The following is a 19,075-nucleotide window of genomic DNA, read 5'->3' on the forward strand; positions in this document are numbered from 1 at the left end:
GTATCCCAGGGCTTCTGAACCATTTTAAACTTAAAACATTGATTCCCCAAGTTTATCTACTGCTCAGAGTTGGTGAATTGAAATTCACAGTAAAATTACTGCAAATCCATTTTTGCGGACAACTGAATAGGCGCTGTTGCGAATTTACTGCGATTAGCTGTACATTTGCAATTTTTACGGCTAATTGAATTTGTCCCTAAATCTTATGTTTTGACAGATTATACCTGCACTGAGATACTTCCGGTGGAGATGAAACTAGCAGAGCACTGCCCGTCACTGTATACAGAATCTACAAGGCTTATGGCCCCCATATACCAGCAATAAATTGCTGCAATGTCCCAATCCCCCGAGTTTTAAAACCTCAATTCCCTTGGGAAATGGACATTGGTCCAATAGCTGATGATACATGGTATAAAGTATTAGCATCTCCTAGTAGCGCTACAATTTCGGTAAGATTTCGGCAAATACAACTGTATATTTTACACAGGACGTATCTTACCCTGGTAAGACTGAATAAATTAATGGTACAAAAACAGATAAATGTTTAATGTGTAAAACTGCAGTAGGAACATTTTGGCACCTATTATGGGAATGGCCAGAAGTTGGAGCCTTCTGGAATAAGGTTATTGGGGCTGTAGAGGGTCATTCCGACCTGGTCGCACGCAAGCTGTTTATAGCACTGCTGCGACCAGGTAATCGCTGCCTACACAGGGGAGGGGGTTAGAGCTGTGCAGGTGAGCGATCGCTTGTACAGAGAGCTGCACAAACAAAAAGTTTGTGCAGTCTTTGCACAGCTCAAAACTTACTCAGCCGCTGCGATGGATCTTCTTGGAACTGACGTCAGGATCCCTCCCTGCTGACATCCGGACACGCCTGCGTTTTCTTCAGCACTCCCAGAAAACGGTCAGTTGACACCTCCGATCTTCGGTATTCTCGCCCGGCGACGGCAACGATGCGCCTGCGCATTGCAGTCTCGGCGCATGCGCAGTTCAGACCCGATCGTACCACTGCGAACAACTGCAGCGTGCGATCGGGTCGGAATGACCCCCATAGTTAGAACAGGAATTTCAAGCACGATAATGACGTTTAGATTGTGCTTATTAGGTATTTTTATAGACGATACTCTAGATAGATATATCATACCTTCCAACATTCTGAATTAGCAAAGCGGGACCCCCTCGCAAGCGCATAGGGGTGTGTGACCTACACAAAAGGGGGAGTGGCCTCATGACAGTGCCGCGGTCACGATCCACGCCCCCGTTTCCCGTCGCTCAGGGGGTATGCCCAGCGCTCTGTGAGCTGCTGGCATGCCCCCTCTCCCTGTCTCCAGTGAATAGACGCTCTGCTAAGCAGGGCAGCGAGTGCAGGAGCCTCCCAACTGCTCCCCCCCCCCAACGCAAGACACTGGGGCCCGCGGGTGGGACAGTCCCAGAAAAATGGGACTGTCCCGCGAAAATCGGGACAATTGGGAGGTAGGGATATACTAAACAATACTTGATTAATGTATGCTCTTTAGCTAAGGTAGTTATAGCCAGGGCACGGATGGTACCAGTAGGCCCGGATTTTAAGGCCTGGAAAATACTGGTAAATACAACAACAGTCCATGAGAAATATGTATATTGTTCCCGGAATGTGGAAATTAAATATAATAGGATACGGAACAGGTGGCTCCAGTCGAGGTACTACAATTTACCTATAGAGAATAATTAAGGCAACAGGAAGTATGATAGAATAGAGTTGAAGATAGAGATGTAAATTTGACCATGGGGGGCATAGAACGTCGCACTGAGGTAGCTGAAACACAGTCAAGGCCATATACAAAATGATGGTGGTTGAGTAGTGATCGCTGATGACAGTCCACAACGGTAAGAAACAAATTAATTAAGATACACTTATAAAGATAAACACCCTGATGAAGTCCTTTGCTACAGGATGAAACGCGTTGGGACTGGGACTTGCTACTCACCCGTTACTTCCAACAGTGGACAGATAATCCGTTTATATGTTTTTATCTTGTACGTGTGCTACCCGCATTTGCTTCAGGACATTTTAACATATGTTTACGGGACTGGGATTTGCTGCTCACCCGATACTTTTAATTGTGGACAGATAAGCTGTTTATTTGTTTTTATCTTGTACGTTTGCTACCTGCATTGGCTTCAGGACCTTTGTATTAAACTTTGTCTATGTTTTATAAATTTGCTGAGCTCTTGTATGTATATTGGGACTAGCAAGGTTCCTAATTTTTGGAGCTCTGTGTGTTGTGTAAAAAGTATTTTTAGGAAACAGTACACACTATGTTTGTTTCTTGTCTTCTAATTTACATGCTCTAAAAGTGTCATCAGACTGAAGGTGCCCTCAAGGAAGCTAAGTTGTCTTCTTTTAACTTGCACATTGCACACCTCACGAGGTGAACTGGTTACACAAAAATATTTGGAGTATCTAACACTATTAGGCGCTCTTATGCACTTCATTTTTCATACAAAGATAAAAACATATATATAGAATTAAGAATTTTGAATATACATAGTATTAAAATATATAGAGAAATAAAAGAAACAAATAAAAATGTTTGCAGTTAATATGGGTTGAGGGGAAAAAAGCACGGCAGTTTAAAGATTTTTGATAATATAAAGTAAAGGCACGAGCAGTCAGAATTTAAGTTATTAAAGTATTAGAAATGTGGATGGTGGTCAGCAACCACGGTGCAGGGTACAATGTAAGAAAATAATGAACTAAAAAATGCATTATATATTAAGATTGATGCAGTAATTGGCTTGATTGTGATAACATAAAAGTATGTTGATATTGAATGTGATAATAAACAGGTCTTGAAAAAGGTCAGTTTGGTACCGCACAAGACTATAAAGAAAATTACTTTGTGGTGGACTCTTATAAAATTTGTCCCTTGTGAACCAACAGTACATATACATAGGAAATGCCTGTATCGGTATTCAAGGAATTACTGTTGTTGGTGGTGCACCCAGAGTCAATAGTACAGATTAAAGTTGCAAAAGAAAAAAGAGAGACTCTGGGGTATATGCAATTGCGGTCGAATTCCCGAAATTGTCGAATTTCGGGTCATTTTCGACCAAAAAAAAAAAATCGCCTATGCAATTCAGTGCTTTCCGACCAAAAAACGGACTTTCAAAATTCGACTTTTTGAAATTCGAATTTTTGCAAATTCGACTTTTCTGCAATGATACAAGTGCTGCAATTCGACCAAAGCATATTCAATTCAAGTTTGGAAATTCGACAGCAGTGCTTTTAGACAGCAAATTCGTCATTTTCAATCCGCCACACTTTGGAGGGTGAAAACAAATCAAAAAAATTTAAACATGTTTTTTTTTGTGTTTTTTTTGGGGGGAATAGCAGATCTATTTATATTAGAAGGGATTAGGTACTTTTTTTTTTTTTTTTGGAGGCACAAATATTATTTATATATTTTTTAAAATATTATTTTTTTTTTTTTTTTTATGCTGGAACGGTGAAATCATAAAAAAAAATGGCGTGGGGTCCCCCCTCCAAAGCATAACCAGCCTCGGGCTCTTCGAGCTGGTCCTGGTTCTAAAAATGCGGGGAAAAAATTGACAGGGGATCCCCCGTATTTTTAAAACCAGCACCGGGCTCTGCGCCTGGTGCTGGTGCCAAAAATACGGGGGACAAAAAGAGTAGGGGTCCCCCGTATTTTTAACACCAGCATCGGGCTCCACTAGCTGGACAGATAATGCCACAGCCGGGGGTCACTTTTATGCCGTGCCCTGCGGCCGTGGCATTAAATATCCAACTAGTCACCCCTGGCCGGGGTACCCTGGGGGAGTGGGGACCCCTTCAATCAAGGGGTCCCCCCCCCCCAGCCACCCAAGGGCCAGGGGTGAAGCCCGAGGCTGTCCCCCCCCATCCAATGGGCTGCGGATGGGGGGGCTGATAGCCTTTTGTGATAATAAAAAGATATTGTTTTTTCCAGTAGTACTACAAGTCCCAGCAAGCCTCCCCCACAAGCTGGTACTTGGAGAACCACAAGTACCAGCATGCGGGAGAAAAACGGGCCCGCTGGTACCTGTAGTACTACTGGGAAAAAAATACCCAAATAAAAACAGGACACACACACCGTCGACAGTAAAACTTTATTTCATACGTCGACACACACATACTTACCTATGTTCACACGCCGACATCGGTCCTCTTCTCCATGTAGAATCCACGGATACCTGAAAAGAAAAGATCAATATACTCACCTCAGCCATGGTCCAGAGATAGATCCACGTACTTGGCAAAAAAACAAACCGAACACCCGCTCCATGCCGGACTGAAAGGGGTCCCATGCTGACACATGGGACACCTTTCCACGAATGAGACTTGTCAGTGACAGCTGTCACAGAAAGGTCTCTAAGCCAATCAGGAAGCGCAACTTCGTTGCGCTCACCTGATTGGCTGTGCGCTGTCTGTACTGTGACAGCACATCGCAAAGCCGCTCCATTACTTTCAATGGTGGGAACTTAGCGGCTAGCGGTAAGGTCACCCGCCGGTCAGCGGCTGACCGGCGGGTGACCCCACCGCTACCCGCAAAGTTCCCACCATTGAAAGTAATGGAGCGGCTTTGCGATGTGCTGTCACAGTACAGACAGCGCACAGCCAATCAGGTGAGCGCCACGGAAGTAGCGCTTCCTGATTGGCTGAAGGGACTTCAGTGACAGGAGTCACGTGATGTCCCGGCATTCGGGAGAAAGGGGTCTGATGTGAAAGCATTGGACCCCTTTCTAGTCCGGTATGGAGCGGGTATTTGCGTTTTCTTTTTTTTTTACAAGTACGTGGATTTATCTCTCTGGACGTGGATTTATCTCTGGACGCTGGAAGGTGAGTATCATTTTTTCACAGGTACCCTCGGATCGTCGGAGACCGTGGCAGTCGGCGTGTCAACATAGGTAAGTATGTGTGTGTCGGTAGTGTGTAATAAAGTTTTACTGTCACGGTGTGTGTGTCCTGTTTTTTTTGGGGTATTTTTTCCCCAGTAGTACTACAGGTACCAGCGGGCCCGTTTTTCTCCCGCATGCTGGTACTTGTGGTTCTCCAAGTACCAGCTTGCGGGGGAGGCTTGCTGGGACTTGTAGTACTACTGGAAAAAACAATATCTTTTTATTATCACAAAAGGCTATCAGCCCCCCCATCCGCAGCCCATTGGATGGGGGGGGCAGCCTCGGGCTTCACCCCTGGCCCTTGGGTGGCTGGGGGGGGGACCCCTTGATTGAAGGGGTCCCCACTCCCCCAGGGTACCCCGGCCAGGGGTGACTAGTTGGATATTTAATGCCACGGCCGCAGGGCACGGCATAAAAGTGACCCCCGGCTGTGGCATTATCTGTCCAGCTAGTGGAGCCCGATGCTGGTGTTAAAAATACGGGGGACCCCTACTCTTTTTGTCCCCCGTATTTTTGGCACCAGCACCAGGCGCAGAGCCCGGTGCTGGTTTTAAAAATACGGGGGATCCCTGGCCAATTTTTCCCCGGATTTTTAGAACCAGGACCAGCTCGATGAGCCCGAGGCTGGTTATGCTTTGGAGGGGGGACCCCACGCCATTTTTTTTCCCGGGTTTTTCCCGTTTTTTAAAATCGCGGCAAAATCCGCCAAATCGGCCGATTTTCGCCCGCGACTCTGGCGAATCCGTTTTTCATTGAATATGGTGAATTCCGGAAGCCACCTTCCGGAATTCACCTGGCGAATTTAGTCGAATTAAAAAACGGCGAAAAATTGCCGCGATTCGCCGTGAATTGCATATACCCCTCTGTGTTGGGGCACGCTTGAAAAAAAACTAAAACTTAACTTTTAATCAAAGTAAGATAAAATTATGGTACACAGATAAAAAATATAATATATATAATATAATATTTAAGGAGAAAATCAAATGATTCTCACTTAAAAAATAATAATTAGGAGTGACAGTGCTCCAATTGCTAATTACGGTGACAGTGACACCAGAGATGAAAATATTTAGAATTTAATTTCCGCATAAAATAATAAATTCTTTAACATTTGGTACATAGGCAATGGATATCAAGAATTCTTAACAAATAATAAATTCTTTAACATTTGGTACATAGGCAATGGATATCAAGAATTCTTAACCAATTTTACGTTCATCCACCAATGCCTATTGTAATGGTGTGTCCTGGTATCGGTTAATCTGCTTATTACTAAATTTTTGATCAGCAAATGCAGTGTGCAAAAAGCTCTAAATGAATGCAGGATCAGAAAAAATGGTTGAAATAAGAAGAAGGGAATGTAGGTATAAAATTGGTGAGGGTCAAAGGTTGCTCCAAACACCTCTGCTTTTCACATGAATACAGAGGTATTTATTACTGCACCTAATATTCCCTAGAAGTCTCCCATCTAGGTACTAATCAGGCTATTCACTGCTTAGCTTCCAAGATCAGGCGAGATTGGGCGTAACCAGTGAAATATGGCAGTAATATCACATAGATTGTGAATGAGAGAGTGTACGGTTATTGGCACATACCAGATAGAGTACTTCTGCTGTCCATTATTGCGCACAGTCTCTCTGATACTTTTAGCACTGCAGAGAAGATATTAGACTGGCGTCAGGATGAGAGGGTACTGAAAAAGCAAGATATAGGAAACATATAGGTTCAGGGCCCGTCTTCTGCTGTCCACTGTCATATAAATTAATACAGGTTGAGTATCCCATATCCAAATATTCCGAAATATGTAATATTCCGAAATACGGACTTTTTTGAGCAAGACTGAGATAGTGAAACCTTTGTTTTTTGATGGCTCAATGTGCACAAACTTTGTTTAATACACAAAGTTATTAAACATATTGTATTAAATGACCTTCAGGCTGCGTGTATAAGGTGTATATGAAACATAAATGAATTATATGTATGTACACAAACTTTGTTTAATGCAAAAAGTTATGAAAAATATTGACCAAAGTCCCCTTTAGGCTGTGTGTATAAGGCGTATATGAAACATAAGTGCATTCTGTGCTTAGACTTGGGTCCCATCACCATGATATCTCAGTATGGTATGCAATTATTCCAAAATACGGAAAAATCCCATATCCAAAATACTTCTGGTCCCCAGCATTTTGGATATGGGATACTCAACCTGTATAGCGGACAGTGGATGAGAGAGGCGGGTTATCTGAGCCTATTGAAAATTGGTGTGAAATTACACAGATATCTTAAAGTTTCTTATAAAGATGCAGCATTTGAAGTCAGATATTATATATTCTTAGTCTTGATAGTAGTGGGCAGAGGAAATAATATTTCAACTATTGATGATGCCCCTCGGATGCTACAAAAACAGATTATTGGAGATACCTCAAAAACAAATATAGTGGATATGATTTATATTTCAATGATTAAAATATAAGAATGGGAGAGAAAGCACATCAAGAGGCCTTAGATGCCTCAACCATGTAAAAAGTAGGTAGCAGATTTAGCAAATATTAAATCATTAGATGACAAAAAAATATTTTTTTAAATCAATTATACGATACCAGGAGGTGGGTGGGCTGAACCGTGCACTGTTCAGCACCACTTAACACAGACGGCCGTTTCACCTGAAGGTGGCTTGTTCATTCTTATATTTTAATCATTGAAATATAAATCATATCCACTATATTTGTTTTTGAGGTATCTCCAATAATCTGTTTTTGTAGCATCCTAGGGGCATCATCAATAGTTGAAATATTATTTCCTCTGCCCACTACTATCAAGACTAAGAATATATAATATCTGAATTCAAATGCTGCATCTTTATAAGAAACTTTAAGATATCTGTGTAATTTCACACCAATTTTCAATAGGCTCAGATAACCCGCCTCTCTCATCCACTGTCCGCTATATTAATTTATATGACAGTGGACAGCAGAAGACGGGCCCTGAACCTATATGTTTCCTATATCTTGCTTTTTCAGTACCCTCTCATCCTGACGCCAGTCTAATATCTTCTCTGCAATGCTAAAAGTATCAGAGAGACTGTGCGCAATAATGGACAGCAGAAGTACTCTATCTGGTATGTGCCAATAACCGTACACTCTCTCATTCACAATCTATGTGATATTACTGCCATATTTCACTGGTTACGCCCAATCTCGCCTGATCTTGGAAGCTAAGCAGTGAATAGCCTGATTAGTACCTAGATGGGAGACTTCTAGGGAATATTAGGTGCAGTAATAAATACCTCTGTATTCATGTGAAAAGCAGAGGTGTTTGGAGCAACCTTTGACCCTCACCAATTTCATACCTACATTCCCTTCTTCTTATTTCAACCATTTTTTCTGATCCTGCATTCATTTAGAGCTTTTTGCACACTGCATTTGCTGATCAAAAATTTAGTAATAAGCAGATTAACCGATACCAGGACACACCATTACAATAGGCATTGGTGGATGAACGTAAAATTGGTTAAGAATTCTTGATATCCATTGCCTATGTACCAAATGTTAAAGAATTTATTATTTGTTAAGAATTCTTGATATCCATTGCCTATGTACCAAATGTTAAAGAATTTATTATTCTATGCGGAAATTAAATTCTAAATATTTTCATCTCTGGTGTCACTGTCACCGTAATTAGCAATTGGAGCACTGTCACTCCTAATTATTATTTTTTAAGTGAGAATCATTTGATTTTCTCCTTAAATATTACATTATATATATTACATGTGTGTTTATCTGTGTACCATAATTTTATCTTACTTTGATTAAAAGTTAAGTTTTAGTTTTTTTTCAAGCGTGCCCCAACACAGAGTCTCTCTTTTTTCTTTTGCAACTTTAATAAACAGGGCTTCCAAGAGAAATCCTGGGCCCCAGTACAACAACTTCCTGCCCCCCCTCCCCTGCCCCCACTGGAGGGGGTGTGACCGCAGCATGCAGAGGGCATGGCCATTCCTCATAGGTGGCGTGTCTAGCACATCAGAAGCACTCACTCACAGGAGCATGCCATGCCTCCCAGCCAGGGTAGTAGAGAGCCTGGATGGGCCCAGGTACTTTTTATGGGGCAAGGCCTAATCAAAGGAGGCCCCCACTAGGTCCCTCTATCAGACTTGGGCCCATGTAATTTGTACCCTCTCCCCCCCTCTCTCTGCGCCGCTGGTTGTAAAGTGTGTCTTTATTTGTAAGAAAATCAATAAAATATGAATCTATTGAAAAAAAAAAAAAAACTCAATTCCCTGACCTTCGACTCTCTTTTCTGTGTGGCACTACAAGTCTCAGCATGGTAGCACCTCTCATTATGTTTAGCTTTAGAGTGTGCAGTCCAGGTCTCTCCCATATATTCTACATGTACTGTAGCAGTGTACAGAGAAAGCATAGTGAGGAGATTCATCAAGCTGGATGCATTTGCACTGACAACTGGGTGCACGGAAATAAATGGTATCCGGACTCCAGGTCGACAACAAAAAGGTCGACACACCTTAGGTCGACGCCAATTGGTCGACACACCTTAGGTCGCCATGGACAAAAGGTCGACAGGAACAAGGTCGACATGGAAAAAGGTCGACATGAGTTTTTTATGTTTTTTTTCTTTTTTTCTTACCTTTTCATACTTAACGATCCACGTGGACACGATTGGAACGGTAATCTGTGCCGAGCGAAGCGAAGGCACCATGCCCGAAGCATGGCGAGCGAAGCGAGCCATGCGAGGGGACGCGGTGCACTAATTGGGGTTCCCGGTCACTCTACGAAGAAAACGACACAAAACCCCCCATAAAAAACTAATGTCGACCTTTTGTCCATGTCGACCTTTTGGTGACCAATTGGTGTCGACCTAAGGTGTGTCGACCTTTTTGTTGTCGACCCTGAGTCCCAGACCCGGAATAAATACAGATAATTTCCCACACATATACTTCCACATACACCTAGCCTCAAATCGCACCATGAAAAATGCAACAAAGCCGCACCACAGCATGCGTCTTTTTTGTTCAATATACAGTATGGCTCAGTTTGCATTTCTTTTGCGCTGTAATGTGATAAAATTCCCGACGGATGCGACCGCAGTGTAATTGACAGTGGCGGGCATTTAGCAGCATTGGGGGGGGGGGGGGGGGCAGCCAAACGGGGGCGGATAGGGCCAATTTCAGGGCGGCTGCGTGACGTCACACACTGCCACAATTGTTATGAAAGTACAAATACTAAGGGGGTCAGTCCGACCCTAACGCTAATGCGGCGTGCCACATTGAGGCTGCGCAGGCTTACAGAGACCGGGGACGGATATGATGCACATTGTGCATATTTACACTGCCACAATTGTGATGAAAGTGCAAATACTAAGGGGGTCATTCAAACCCTGCGGCAGTTTGCCGGTGGAGGCAAGCCGAAACGAGGGCAGGGCCATTTTCGGGGTGGCTGCGTGATGTCACACACAGCCGCTCCGATAAAACAAAATGGCGGCCGACCGCAGGTGTCAATTTTAGTTCCGATGCATTCGAAATCTAATTGCGTACGCACTGGGAGGCGACCTCACACATGCTGAGCGGCCCTGCCCTGTGCTAGGTCGGCCCCCAGCATGTGAGGAGATGAACGCAGATCTGGTTGTGAATGCAGCGATCTGCGTTCATCTCTAAATAAGGTCTCAAGTCTCTAGTACACTACAAGTCTGATGGTGTATGGCTGCGGTGCCAAATACGCTAATATGCACAACTAATAACATGATATCTATGATGCGGCGTCACCATATTGCAATAGGTGGTCATTCCGAGTTGTTCGCTCGTTTTTTTTTTCCGCATCGCAGCGATTTTCCGCTTATTGCGCATGCGCAATGTTCGCACTGCAACTGCGCCAAGTAAATTTGCTATGCAGTTAGGATTTTTACTCACGGCATTACGAGGTTTTTTCTTCATTCTGGTGATCGTAATGTGATTGACAGGAAGTGGGTGTTTCTGGGCGGAAACAGGCCGTTTTATGGGCGTGTGGGAAAAAACGCTACCGTTTCTGGGAAAAACGCGGGAGTGGCTGGAGAAACGGAGGAGTGTCTGGGTGAACGCTGGGAGTGTTTGTGACGTCAAACCAGGAACGACAAGCACTGAACTGATCACACTGGAAGAGTAAGGTTCGAGTTACTCAGAAACTGCACAGAGATGTCTTTTCGCAATGTTGCGAATCTTTCGTTCGCAATTTTAAGAAGCTAAGATTCACTCCCAGTAGGCGGCGGCTTAGCGTGTGCAATGCTGCTAAAAGCAGCTTGCGAGCGAACAACTTGGAATGAGGGCCAATGTGCAAACATTCCAGGTGAAGGAGAACACATCTGTATGTCAACTTGCATATATATGTGACTGCACTGCCCCTATCCCTTCACTTGTAGAAGTAGCCGTTGTCACGTCGGGCATTATTCATGTTTTTAGGTAAAGCAAAAGAGCAAGAAACTGGACAAAACCATGTTGCACTGTAGGTGGCGCAGATGTAACATGTGCAGAGAGAGAGATAGGTTTGGGTGGGGTGTGTTGTATTTGCTCCCCTTGCATGGCAACATGGTTTGTTCCAGACACAAAGTTACTCGCTTTTATTTGCTATATTTACCAACATGAATCAGGGCTTATGGGGGTCATTCCGAGTTGATCGCTCGCTGCCGTTTTTCGCAGCGCAGCGAATAGGTTACTGCTGCGAATGCAATGCGCACGCGTGTCATACGGGTACAAAGTGTATCGTTGCTGGGCGATGGATGTAACGAAGAATACATTCGCACAGCCGATCGCAAGGAAATTGACAGGAAGAGGGCGTTTATGGGTGTCAACTGACCGTTTTCAGGGAGTGTTTGGAGAAACGCAGGCGTGTCCAGGTGTTTGCAGGGTGAGTGTCTTGACGTCAATTTCGGTACCAAAAAGACTGAAATGATTGCAAGGGCGGAGTAAGTCCAGAGCTACTCAGAAACTGCAAAAAACTTTTTCATCCCGCTCGGCTGCACACTTGAAAAGCAAAAACACACTCCCCCGTGGGCGGCGACTATGCGTTTGCACAGCTGCTAAAAGTAGCTAGCGAGCAATCAACTCAGAATGACCCTCTATGAGCGCACACTTGCACCAGCTTTATACTTGGTGCAAGAGATCCCTCTAGACTCAGATAGATCCCTGTGTGCACAACTCAGCCGGTAATTCCATATGCCCTCAGTTTGCTTATCCTACATGCACTGCAGTTACGTCCCATCACACACAAGGGAAGATGCGTAAAAATGGAATCGCCGGTAGTTGCGCATGGCTCTGTGTGTTTTGCTGTGGAGCAAAAAAAAAGTCACCTGATCTTCTGCAAAATCGGTAACCGGTCATATGGTCAATAGTTCAACACCATAATGTCAACTATATAATGTCCACATGGTTCAACATGTCGACGGGCACCATGTCAACATCCTCAGAATATGGACGTTTTCACAATGTCTTTAACTGAAATGTTTCCATGTGAAATGTCGACTTTCTCAGAATGCCAGCCGTTATGTTTAGGCGCCACTGGGAGTGTTAGGGTTATGCTGCGGGAGGGGGGTTAGGAAGAGTTAGGAGTAAGGATTAGGGATAGGTGGAAAATACTCACTGGAATGCTGCTCCATCAGACGTCTGTGTCTGATATGACGATCACATGAGCACTGGGACACAGAAGACGACGCTGGGGACACCACTGCGGCTGGGACTAGGTAAGAGACTGCCAAGCCACCAGGGACATTATGCCGACATTGCACCATGTCGACATGTCATCCATGTAAACATGATAAATATTTGCATGGTCATTGACGACATGCTAAGCACAATGACATTTCAACCATGTCGACATAACATACCACACCTGCAAAATCAGCTTCCAGTTCTGCATTAGACCCAATAAGTGCTAGGATCATTCAAGATATCCTAGTGACTCACAGGTTGTACTACCTATGGAAGCTAAATGGGAAAACTTAATTTATTTATCGGGGGTTTTAACAAGGTACAGGAGGGAGACATTTTTCAGGGGGTAAGGCTTCTGAAAATGGAGGCCTCTAGTATTTTTAATAACCTTCTCCTCTGAGGAGATGGCCATTTTGTGAGGGACGTGTTCAATAGTTAGAAGCAGGCAGGCGACAGCACAATGGCAGCGGCGGCCAGGGTGCGGGTGAATCCCCTGACAACGAGCAGAACCCATGACAACGAGCAGGTACTGGCATAATAACTAATTACAGTGTGGGCATAATATGGTGACAAGGGCATTAATGTGGGGGCATAATATGGTGTCAGGGGCATTACTGTGTGGGGCATAATATGGCGTCAGAGGCATTGCTGTGGGGACATAGGGGCCTATTTATCACCATCCACATCCAAGGATGCGGATGTGAGGTGGTAAAATCGCCCATAATCGCATTGCAATAATTGATTACATCGCACTGATGTATCAATTATCGCGTGCAGGGACAGAGCTTGCAGAGACAGACCCCCCCCCTCCGCAGGTCAATATACTCACCAATCCAGGGAGGCGGTCCACGCTGCTCCTGCTGGGTGCCGGATCCTGTGTGCTGCGGTGACCCCCGGTGCTGTGAAGTGAGCTGCTGTTTGTGCAGCATCACTTCATTGCCCGGGGGTCACAGCGCAGCACATGGATGACCCGGCGCCCGGTAGCCTACACAGAAGCACCGATCACCGGCTCCAAGACGGATAAGTATGGTTTTTTGGGGGTTTCTTACACTTTTTTTGTTTTAAACAGTGATCAGCTTGTGTGTCCATCAGACACACACAGCTGATCACCGGAGGCTGGTCCCTGCTCAGCTTTCTCTGCCAGGGGGCAGAGAAAACTAGGCAAAGGCTGCAGATCGCAGTGCTGCACTGTGATCACAGGGCACATTGCAGTGTTTGTTTTTTTATTTAGTTTTTTTAGTGAATTCGGCCACATCGCATTTCCCAATATAAGTAAGGGAAATGTGATGTGGGCTACTAAAAAAATTACAACTAAAGAGTTTGGAGCAGTTGAGCAGCAATTTGCCAACACTTGCAGAGCAGTATAACATTTTTTAATGGGTGCGACAGAACTGCATACATAACACTGGTATTACCATTCATAACACCTGCAATTCACATTGGGCCTAATTCAGATGCAGCCGAAAATTGGCTAATGCACGCACATCGGTCGATGTTTTCTTACTGCACATGCATCAGAGCCGCAGTGCTTACGCGCAGTGAGTGAATTGTGATGGCAGTCGCACCAAGGAATTAGTTGTAGAGTGACTGACAGGCAGTGGCGTGCGGTCAGGTGAGGCAGAGCCTTTCCCGTCATACTAACATATAGACCAAAGTTTTGACTATAGAAAGTATATGAACAATACAAAGATTATATTAGAAATATCTTCTTGGTATTATTCTAATTATTTTAATAGTCAAATCTCTGGAGTAAAAAGTCTGGGACAGGTGCAGCAGTGCCTCCCCTGACTGCCCTATCCGCACATCTCCGATCAAAGCTCACCACATTTCCTGTAGTATATACTGCTGCACCTGTGTATAATGGCCCTCATTCCGAGTTGTTCGCTCGCTAGCTGCTTTTAGCAGCAGTGAAAACGCTAAGCCGCCGCCCTCTGGGAAAGGATAGCAGCGCTGCTACAAAAAAGTATTGGCCCTCATTCCGAGTTGTTCGCTCGTTCTTTTTCATCGCATTGCAGCGATTTTCCGCAAACTGCGCATGCGCAATGTTCGCACTGCGACTGTGCCAAGTAAATTTGCTAAGAAGTTTGGTATTTTACTCACGGCATTACGAGGTTTTTTCTTCGTTCTGGTGATCGGAGTGTGATTGACAGGAAGTGGGTGTTTCTGGGTGGAAACTGGCCGTTTTATGGGAGTGTGTGAAAAAACGCAGCCGTTTCTGGGAAAAACGCGGGAGTGGCTGGAGAAACGGGGGAGTGTCTGGGCGAACGCTGGGTGTGTTTGTGACGTCAAACCAGGAACGAAACTGACTAAACTGATCGTAGTGGCAGAGTAAGTGTCGAGCTACTCAGAAACTGCAAAGAAATTTCTATTCGCAGTTTTGAGAATCTTTCGTTCGCAATTTTGCTAAGCTAAGATTCACTCCCAGTAGGCGGCGGCTTAGCGTGTGCAATGCTGCTAAAAGCAGCTTGCGAGCGAACAACTCGGAATGAGGGCCATTGTGCAGTTTCAGAGTAGTTCGAGACCTACTCCTAGCTTGCGATCACTTCAGACTATTTAGTTCCTGTTTTGACGTCACAAACACGCCCTGCGTTCGCCCAGCCACGCCTACGTTTTTCCAGCCACTCCTGCATTTTTATCTGGCACGCCTGAGTTTTTTCATACACTCCCCGAAAACGGTCAGTTACCTCCCAGAAACACCCACTTCCTGTCAATCACTCTGCGGCCAGCAGTGCGACTGAAAAGCGTCGCTAGAGCTTGTGTAAAAGTGCATCGCCTTTTGTGAAAGTACGACGCGCGTGCGCACTGCGCCCCATACGCATGCGCAGAATTGCCGTTTTATAGCTTGATCGCTGCGCTGCGAACGAAAGCAGCTAGCGATCAACTCGGAATGAGGGCCAATGTCCATACGAACCCCATTTGGCTCATACATTGTGTGTAAATTTGGCTCTGGTACTAGCCACTGCCTCCTCAGCCATTTACCTCACCGCACGTCCCTACTGACAGGTAGACAGGGTTTGGGGGTGGGAACGGGGAGTGGTCAGGTGTTGATTTTTTTATTTTATTTTTTAACCAGGAAAGGGAGAGAAGTGTTGATGAGTTGGATTGTGGATTTAGGAAAAAAAAAAAAAAAAAAAAACTCATTGTGTCAAAGGGGATAAAGTGTTGAGGACTCATTTATATTTTGCTCACTCACAGTTTTCTATGTAACAAGTCGTGAATATATAGGAATCATTTACTCACTCCAAAATAATTGCTGTCTAGTAAAGCTGGGTACACACTGGGCCGACCAGGTAAGCATATACACTTACCGATCATCCGCTCTATCAGCCTGATTCAGATGTGGTTGTTCTTGCTGCTGTTGCTATCTATTGCCGTACGCAATTGCGATTATATGCTAATATGGGCAGAAGCTAACCTGAGCATAGGGACACCCACAGTGGTTGCATGATTTCCGTCTAATAGCGTATAATTGCTGATACCTTCTTACCATCATGGCAAATTGGGACATGTCACAGAGGGGGTCATTCCAACCCGTTCACACGCTGAAGTTCATCGCTGCGGTGCAAATGGGTCAGAAATGCGCATGAGCGGCGCACCCAATGCGCACATGCGTCGTTGCCCAGCAACAGTCGTCGCCGGGCAATGACCAGGAGAGAGAAGAAAGTGATCGCTAGCGCGATCGCAAGAAGATTGACAGCGGGGAGGCGTTCCGGGGCGGATACTCACCATTTTCCGGCCGTGGAGATCCGAATGCAGGCGTGTCCAGGCGTTTGGAGGGCGGTTGTCTGACGTCAATTCCGGGACCTTCATCGCTGGATCCATCGCACAGGGTAAGTAACTGCAGGGCTAGTCTTGTTCTGCACAAAACTTTATTAGCATAGCAGGGCTGCACAAGCGATCGCAGCCCTGCTCTGCTAAAATACACTCCCCCATAGGCGGAGTCCATTTGATCGCATGAGCAGCAAAAAGTTGCTAGGTGCGATCAACTCAGAATGACCCCCAGAGTCTCCTGTAGCAGGCTACTGCTAATTTATGCATGCCCAGAAAATGCCGTCTGAACGGCCATGACACGCCTGTGTTTGGCCGACCACTCCACATTACCACCCCCAAACGCTGTTTTCCTGATACTCACTCTGCGACTAATTCCTCTTTGCGACTGCAATCGCATTTCACTCGCTGCAGTGTGCACTGCTGCTCAGACGCATGCGCAATAAGAAAACATTGACCAATTTGCGTGCAATAGCCGCCTTGTGACCGTATCTGAATCAGGCCCTACGTGTCGTCCTGATGTCACAGCTGGGTGGGTATTTGAACTCCACTGCCCATCCTGCTTTGACTTCAGTCCCCGCAGCACATGTGCGCCAGATGTGCCAATATATCTGTAAATATATCGGCCATCGGCTGTGCTGTACAGGTGACGTGATATGCCTGTGAACAACATCATTCACAGACATATCGTTTGCACTTACCGTTTGCACATTGGCTAGTGTCTAACCAGCTTAAGGGGGACATGTACGAAGCAACGATAAAAGTGGAGAAGAGAGCCAGTGGAGAAGTTGCCCTTGGCAACCAGTCAGCACTGAAGTAACATTTATAATTTGCATACTATAAAAATATACAGAGCAGCTGATTGGTTGCAATGGGTAACTTCTCCACTGGCTCACTTCTCCACTTTTAACGCTGCTTAGTACATGTCCCCATAGTCACCATCTGTGCAGGAAGGAACACGTCAGAGGTTCCTCACATATAGATAAGGCACATTCTTAATTGACTGGTCTGTACCTGCCAGGGACCCAGGGATGGGAGAAACCCTACAGAAATTGCCGGCCTGATAGCCTTGCACCTCTGGACACTACAATTTGAATCATTGCTTGTGTTACACTATACTGGATAAAGGTGTGCAGTGCCTCTTGTGGGTGCTGGGGCCTGGTACAAACACATGCAATGCAGGTAATGGCACCAGGAGCACAATCTAGGCGTCTCTGATTGGCAGATTGCGTATTGCCCCTTCCGGCTGATAGCATTTAAATCATTAGCACCATCTATTTGCAATACTTAACTGACATCTGCATTTGTTCTACCTCAGGGAAAATAGAATCTCAATAAATCAAATACAAGCACTCTAATTTGTGTTTGTTTTTAAAATGTGGTTTTGGGATACCGGCGGTCAGCATGTCGGCAGGGGGCGAGCACAACGAAGCCCCGTGCCGGCAGGGGGGCAAGCACAACGAAGCCCTCGTTGCGATCGCCACATGTTCTATTCCCACTCTATGGGTGTGGTGGACACCCACGAGTGGGAATACCTCTTGGCCCCCCGCCGGCATTCTGGACCGCCGAGATCGTGACTACATCCTGTATTCGACACATGCATGTACATATGCTATGCTACAAGTGTCTTTCCCCTATGAAACTCAAAAGACCGATGTATCCATGTGCAAATAGGCCCCAATGAACATATATTATAATTATTTATATATATATATATATATATATATATATATATTATATATACATATGTGAAACATATCACCTTGACAAAGGGGCGCCTTGGCCCCGAAACACTGGATGTGTGGCTTGATTCCATATTATATTTGAAATCCACTCAAGAATCCAAATGCCGCTGTATCTGTTTATCCACTATACAGTATATATATATATATATATATATATATATAATAAGAATTTACTTACCGATAATTCTATTTCTCGGAGTCCGTAGTGGATGCTGGGGTTCCTGAAAGGACCATGGGGAATAGCGGCTCCGCAGGAGACAGGGCACAAAAAGTAAAGCTTTACGATCAGGTGGTGTGTACTGGCTCCTCCCCCTATGACCCTCCTCCAAGCCTCAGTTAGGTACTGTGCCCGGACGAGCGTACACAATAAGGAAGGATTTATGAATCCCGGGTAAGACTCATACCAGCCACACCAATCACACCGTACAACCTGTGATCTAAACCCAGTTAACAGTATGATAACAGCGGAGCCTCTGAAAAGATGGATCACAACAATAATAACCCGATTTTTGTAACTATGTACAAGTAATGCAGATAATCCGCACTTGGGATGGGCGCCCAGCATCCACTACGGACTCCGAGAAATAGAATTATCGGTAAGTAAATTCTTATTTTCTCTATCGTCCTAGTGGATGCTGGGGTTCCTGAAAGGACCATGGGGATTATACCAAAGCTCCCAAACGGGCGGGAGAGTGCGGATGACTCTGCAGCACCGAATGAGAGAACTCCAGGTCCTCCTTAGCCAGGGTATCAAATTTGTAGAATTTTACAAACGTGTTCTCCCCCGACCACGTAGCCGCTCGGCAGAGTTGTAATGCCGAGACCCCTCGGGTAGCCGCCCAAGAAGAACCCACCTTCCTTGTGGAGTGGGCTTTTACCGATTTTGGCTGTGGCAGGCCTGCCACAGAATGTGCAAGCTGAATCGTACTACAAATCCAGCGAGCAATAGTCTGCTT

General features: G+C 45.1%; 1 protein-coding gene and 2 pseudogenes across 3 annotated transcripts in view; 1 reads left to right on the top strand and 2 right to left on the bottom strand.

Moving 5' to 3' along the window:
* RAPGEF4 (Rap guanine nucleotide exchange factor 4) overlaps positions 1-19,075 on the bottom strand; it is a 626,758-nt gene that overhangs the window by 601,482 nt on the left and 6,201 nt on the right. The gene's annotated exons all lie outside the window — the stretch shown is intronic.
* LOC134947018 (5S ribosomal RNA) lies at positions 6,348-6,466 on the bottom strand (annotated as a pseudogene).
* LOC134947019 (5S ribosomal RNA) lies at positions 8,080-8,198 on the top strand (annotated as a pseudogene).

The sequence above is a fragment of the Pseudophryne corroboree genome, chromosome 7, assembly GCF_028390025.1.
Source record: "Pseudophryne corroboree isolate aPseCor3 chromosome 7, aPseCor3.hap2, whole genome shotgun sequence".
Taxonomy (NCBI): Eukaryota; Metazoa; Chordata; class Amphibia; order Anura; family Myobatrachidae; genus Pseudophryne; species Pseudophryne corroboree.